Genomic DNA, 7,387 nt, shown 5'->3' with positions numbered 1-7,387 from the left:
TCTCCATTGATTTTTAGGTCATTTCGAGAACTTTTATTTCTGCACAAAAATAACACCATGACAATTCTGCTGAAAACAACGTCAGTCCGGGTTAGTTCTATTCAAATCATGCAAGTTAGAGTCCAAAATAAGGGCAAAAGTGTTTGGAAAAGTAGATACGACAGAGACGTATCAAATCCCCCAAGCATAAACCTTTGCTTGTGCTCAAGCAATTCAGTTGATAAACTGAAAGTGATAAAGAAAAACTTTTACAAACTCTGTTTGCTCTTGTTGTTCTAAATATGTAAAGCCAGCATTCAAGTTTTCAGCAAAGATTATGAACTAACCATATTCACAATAACATTAAGGTCTCATGTTTACTCATATCAATGGCATAATCAACTAGCGAGCAATAATAATAAATCTCGGATGACAACACTTTCTCAAAACAATCATAATATGATATAACAAGATGGTATCTCACTAGCCCTTTCTGAGACCGCAAAACATAAATGCACACCTTTAAAGATCAAGGACTGACTAGACATTGTAATTCATGGTAAAAGAGATCCAGTCAAGTCATACTCAATGTAATCTAACGATAATACATGCAAATGATAGCGGTGCTCTCCAACTGGTGCTTTTTAATAAGAGGATGATGACTCAACATAAAAGTAAATAGATGGGCCCTTCGCAGAGGGAAGCAAGGATTTGTAGAGGTGTCAGAGCTCGGTTTTGAATTAGAGATGAATAATATTTTGAGTGGTATATTTTCATTGTCAACATAAAAACCGAGAAATCTCTATATCTTCCATGCTACACACATTATAGACGGTTCCCAAGCATAATGGTAAAGTTTATACTCCCCCACCACCAACAAGCATCAATCTATGGCTTTCCCGAAACAACGGGTGTCTCCAACTAACAACAATCCTGGGGGAGTTTTGTTTACAATTATTTTGATTTGATTTGAGCATGGGACTGAGCATCCCAGTGACCAGCCATTTTCTCCTGAGTGAGGAGCGGAGTCCACTCCTCTTGAGAATAACCTGCCTAGCATGGAGGATACAGACAACCCTAGTTGATACATGAGCTATTCAAGCATACAAAACAAAATGTTTATTTGAAGGTTTAGAGTTTGGCACATACAAATTTACTTGGACGGTAGGTAGATACCATATATAGGAAGGTATGGTGGACTCATATGGAATAACTTTGGGGTTTATGGAATTGGATGCACAAGTAGTATTACCGCTTAATACAAGTGAAGGCTAGAAAAAGACTGGTAAGCGACCAGCTAGAGAGCGACAACAGTCATGAACATGCATTAAAATTAATCAACACCGAATGCAAGCATGAGTAGGATATAATTCACCATGAACATAAATATCGCGGAGGCAATGTTGATTTTGTTCCAACTACATGCGTGAACATGTGCCAAGTCAAGCCACTCGAATCGTTCAAAGGAGGATATCACCCTATCATACCATATCACAACCATTTTAATAGCATGTTGGCACGCAAGGTAAACCATTATAAACTCCTAACAAATTAAGCATTGGCATAAGCAACTATAATCTCTAATTGTCATTGCGAACATGTTTCATTCATAATAGGCTGAATGGGGAAAGATGAACTAATCATATTTACAAAAACAAGAGAGGTCAAGTTCATACTAGCTTTTCTCATCTCAATCAGTTCATCATATATCGTCATTATTGCCTTTCACTTGCACGACCGAATAGTGTGGATAATAATAATAGTGCACGTGCATTAGAGTAAGCTGGAATATGCAAGCATTCAATTCAAGGGAGAAGACAAGGTAATTTGGGCTCTTTGTTAGATCAACAATAATGCATATAAAAGCCACTCAACAATTTCGTTAAGGTCTTCTCCTCTCGGCCCCCAAAGAACAAGAAAAGAAATAAAACTATTTACACGGGAAAGCTCCCAACAAGCAAAAAGAAGAACGAGAAATCTTTTTGGGTTTTCTTTTTTTAATTACTACTACTACATGCATGGAAAGTAAACTAGCTAAAAGCTACAACTAATTTTTTTGGTTTTTCTTAAGGGTTTTTCTAACACACAAGAAGAAAGCTTAAAAACAAAACAAAATAGCATGGATGATACAATGAAAAAGTATGAGCTCCGACAACTGGCATGAGTGTGTGAACATGAATGTATAATGTCGGTGAGAAATACGTACTCCCCCAAGCTTAGGCTTTTGGCCTAAGTTGGTCTATGCCCATGGATCTGAAGGAAATATGCCCTAGAGGCAATAATAAAGTTATTATTTATTTCCTTATATCATGATAAATGTTTATTATTCATTCCAGAATTGTATTAACCGGAAACTTAGTACATGTGTGAATACATAGAGAAACAGAGTGTCACTAGTATGCCTCTACTTGACTAGCTCGTTGAATCAAAGATGGTTAAGTTTCCTAGCCATAGACACGAGTTGTCATTTAATTAATGGGATCACATCATTAGAGAATGATGTGATTGACTTGACCCATTCCATTAGCTTAGCACGATGATCGTTTAGTTTGTTGCCACTACTTTCTTCATGACTTATACATGTTCCTCTGACTATGAGATTATGCAACTCCCAAATACTGGAGGAACACTTTGTGTGCTACCAAACGTCACAACGTAACTGGGTGATTATAAAGGTGCTCTACAGGTGTCTCTGATGGTACTTGTTGAGTTGGCATAGATCGAGATTAGGATTTGTCACTCCGATAGTCGTAGAGGTATCTCTGGGCCCTATCCGTAATGTACATCACAATAATCCTTGCAAGCAATGTAGCTAATGAGTTAGTTATGGGATGTAGCATTACAAAACGAGTAAAGAGACTTGCTGATAACGAGACTAAACTAGGTATTGAGATATCAACGATCAAATCTCGGGCAAGTAACATACCGATGACAAAGGGAACAACGTATATCATTATGCGGTTTGACCGATAAAGATCTTCGTAGAATATGTAGGAACCAATATGAGCATCCAGGTTCCGCTATTGGTTATTGACTGGAGATGAGTCTCGGTCATGTCTACATATTTCTCGAACCCGTAGGGTCCGCACACTTAACGTTCGGTGACAATCGGTATTACAAATTTATGTGTTTTGATGTACCAAAGGTCGTTCGGAGTCCCGGATTTGATCACGGACATGACGAGGAGTCTCTAAATGGTCGATACGTAAAGATCGATATATTGGAAGCCTATATTTGGACATCAGAATGGTTCCGAGTGTTTCGGGCATTTTTCCGGAGTACCGGGAGGTTACCGGAACCCCCCGAGGAGTATTTGGGCCTTATTGGGCCTTAGTGGAATAGAGGAGAGGGAAGGGAAAAGAGGGAGTTGCGCCCTCCCAAGCCCAATCCGAATTGGGAAGGGGGCCGGCCCCCCTTTCCTTCCTTCCTCTCTCCTCCTTCCTTCCTCTCCTACTCCTACCTGGAAGGGCTCCTACTTCTACTAGGAAAGGGGGGAATCCTACTCCCGGAGGGGGTAGGACTCCTCCATGGCGCTCCATAGAGAGGGCGGGCCCTCCCCCTCCTCCACTCCTTTATATACGGGGGAGGGGGCACCCCATGGACACACAAGTTGATCAGTTGATCTTTTAGCCGTGTGCGGTGCCCCCCTCCACCATAATCCACCTCGGTTATATCATAGTGGTGCTTAGGCGAAGCCCTATTCCGGTAGCAGCATCATCACCATCATCACGCCGTCGTGCTGACGAAACTCTCCCACGAAGCTCTACTGGATCGTGAGTTCGCGGGACGTCACCGAGCTGAACGTGTGCAGATCACGGAGGTGTCGTACATTCGGTACTAGAATCGGTCGATCGTGAAGACGTACGACTATATCAACCGCGTTGTCATAACGCTTCCGCCTACGGTCTACAAGGGTATGTAGACGATACTCTCCCCTCGTTGCTATGCATCACCATGATCTTGCGTGTGCGTAGGAAGTTTTTTGAAATTACTGCGTTCCCCAACAGTGGCATCCGAGCTAGGTTTATGCGTAGACGCTATATGCACGAGTAGAACACAAAGGAGTTGTGGGCGTGGGTATATACATATTGCTTGCCGTCACTAGTTGATTCTTGATTCAGCGGCATTGTTGGATGAAGCGGCCCAGACTGACATTACGCATACGCTTACGCGAGACTGGTTCTACCAACGTGCTTCGCACACAGGTGGCTAGTGGGTGTGTGTTTCTCTAGCTTTAGTTGAATCAGATTCAATGAACAGGGTTCTTTCTGAAGATCAAAAAGCAATCACTATATCGCGTTGTGGTTTTTGATGCGTAGGTAAGAACGGTTCTTGCTCAGCCCGTAGCAGCCACGTAAAACTTGCAACAACAAAGTAGAGGACGTCTAACTTGTTTTTGCAGGGCATGTTGTGATGTGATATGGTCAAGACGTGATGAGATATAAATTGTTGTATGAGATGATCATATTTGTTAAAGTTATCGGCAACTGGCAGAAGCCTTATGGTTGTCTCTTTATTGCATAAGATGCAAGTGCCATATAATTGCTTTACTTTATCGCTATGCGATAGCAATAGTTGCAAAAGCAATAGTTGGTGAGACGACCATGTGACAACACATTGATAGAGATCAAGATGATGGAGATCATGGTGTCATGCCGGTGACGATAGAGATCATGACGGTACTTTGGAGATGGAGATCAAAGGCGCAAGATGATCATGGCCATATCATGTCACATATTTTGATTGCATGTGATGTTTATCCTTTATGCATCTTATTTTGCTTAGTTCGGCGGTAGCATTATAAGATGATCTCTCACTAAATTTCAAGGTATAAGTGTTCTCCCTGAGTATGCACCATTGCGACAGTTCGTCGTGCCAAGACACCACATGATGATCGGGCATGATAAGCTCTACGTTCACATACAACGGGTGCAAGCCAGTTGTGGCACCCCGACTCAGAAAAAAACGGAACGCCCCGTATTCCAGCCCAAAGATCGAGGTGAAGTCTTCTGGAATATGGCACTGCTTAGTATAGAACAAACCAGCTCTCTATTATAACATGGGTATGAATACACGGGTCCCGATATTACAATGAATAACATCGGCACGGCGACACTACGCCAACCACGATTGCTCTATACAAGCAGCATAACAACTTGAAGCAACAGAACAACTACTGGCAGCGGAACAACGAACGGCAATGATGGACTCCAATCCGCAGGGACTCTGGCTGGAGCGCTTATCCTAGCTTGCGAACATAGGAACAACACCAAACAAGCAAGCAATCCAGGCATGACCTGCAAACTGGCATGACACGACAGGTCAGTACATTGAATGTACTTGCAAGCTCACAATAACCAGAAGCATTCAAGACAAACAATAGCATGGCAATTATAGGTTAAGCAGGAATTAACATGAAATCATCAAGATAACATAACATGAACCACATGAACATAATACTGCTAGAACAATATGATCATGGCAAGAACATATAAATCTAATGATACTAGCATGCAACATGATGACACTACATGCACCATTTATTCTACTTGGGTTACCTCGTAACCATCACATACATCACTTACCAACCTCGGACATGACACGATCATCTCAGGATCAAATCAAGCTTGGTATAAACAATACCATAGTAATCATCAAATGACCACAAGGAGCTTGATCTTTACCCACGATTCTCGCACAACATCACGGATATCCAACAACTCGATATCCTCGATACCACGGTGATCATTCCGGCGATCACAACCATGACCAACACTTGGTCTCAAACCGTGATCCTTCCGGTGATCACAACCAACTTATCTCCTCATCGAGTCGTGGTTGTTATTAAGCACATTATTATTATTACTGTTGACTCATAGTGTGACCGACACGAACTGGGCCCTTATCCATGGGCGCGGCTATCGATAGGTTTAGTATACACTATGCAGAGGTTGGCACACTGTACCCACACTACGGAACCCATGGCCTTGCACTCCCATTCGGGTGGACCAATGGCGTTCCGATAAAACCGATCTACTGCCATGACACTCGCCCGGCCACTCCGACCCACTCCCAACTGGGCTAGTCCTGGGTGGCCCCGTGTCTACCAAAGACACAACGACCACCGTCGTGGCCCATCCCTCACGGGGACCGGATCCATAATAACAACAACAGGCACACAAGGTTATGTCCGCCTACCTGATCAGGGTAGCGCGCGCCCATAACCTTCCCTAGTTGGAGGCACAGGCGAGAGGCATGACAATAGACCCAGTTAGGACCTTCCCATAAAGGTAAGCGTGGTTGCACTGGTCAGTTTCGATATGGTGGCACCATGACTCAGCCAACAGTTGTTCAAGTTCAATTAAATCCGGTTAAACTTGAATGCAATATGCTGAGCCATGAAAAACTAACATGATGCATATACAAAAGCATGAGCATGATATCAACATAAGCACGGGATGCAACATAAATATCCACCATATCAACTATGAATAATCTCCAACTGAACATGGCATAATGACGAGCATAAATATTACAAGTGCAACACTACTCATAGTATAACATGACCACTAGCATCAACCATAAATACCATGCAAGCACTCATCAATAACATTACCGAGTAACACTTACCCAACTAACAGCAAAGGAACAACGCATATTAACAGTACTCGATAACCGACGTTAGTCATGCACCGAAGAACATGACCAACCCAACATGTACTACTATCAAGCAAGGCAATATGAAAGTAATACTAGCAACTAGCGGGGCATGCTAACCAGGTGCATAACAACATAGCAAGAAAGTAAGCACTAATCCAGAAGCATTACCGAAGCAACGATAACCATATTTTAAACAAGCAATCATTTAATAAATATTCAAGTTGAAAACCATGGCTACTGCATGACTATCATGCAAGTGGGTATTGTGGCTTGCCTGGGGATGAAGAAGGCATCAGGGAGAAGTGCGGTGAAGCCGCAGAGGGGCTGTTTACATGCAAGGGAAATAAGGTCATTTTCACAGTGTCAAACCATAGTGAAAATGAAACTAACAGAACGGGCTCGACAAAACAAAGAAATGGGCTTTGGAATCACCTGATTTGTAGTTGTGGTTAAAAAGGTATGAAGGGTTGAAGTTTAGGGACTTTTCTACAAAAATATCATCATAAACAAGTCCCTGAGTGGATAAGGCAGAACCACAAAGTTAGAAATACGCTTTCTTTTTAAGAAAACGCATTCTGGGCTGAAACAGAGAGGTAATACGCTTTCAGTAAAAGAAAGCGTACTTTGAGCTGAAGCAGAGGGAAAATGCGTTTCCCGAAGATGAAAACGTACTTGACCGAGTACGCCTCCACTTAATCCAGTCGGTCGAGGCTGGACCGGGGCGTGCGACGCTGATGTGCGGGTCCCA

The sequence above is a fragment of the Triticum urartu genome, chromosome 3A (assembly GCF_056163025.1).
Source record: "Triticum urartu cultivar PI428250 chromosome 3A, HENAU_Tu73, whole genome shotgun sequence".
In the NCBI taxonomy this organism is placed as follows: Eukaryota; Viridiplantae; Streptophyta; class Magnoliopsida; order Poales; family Poaceae; genus Triticum; species Triticum urartu.
Note: the sequence above shows the minus strand (reverse complement) of the source record.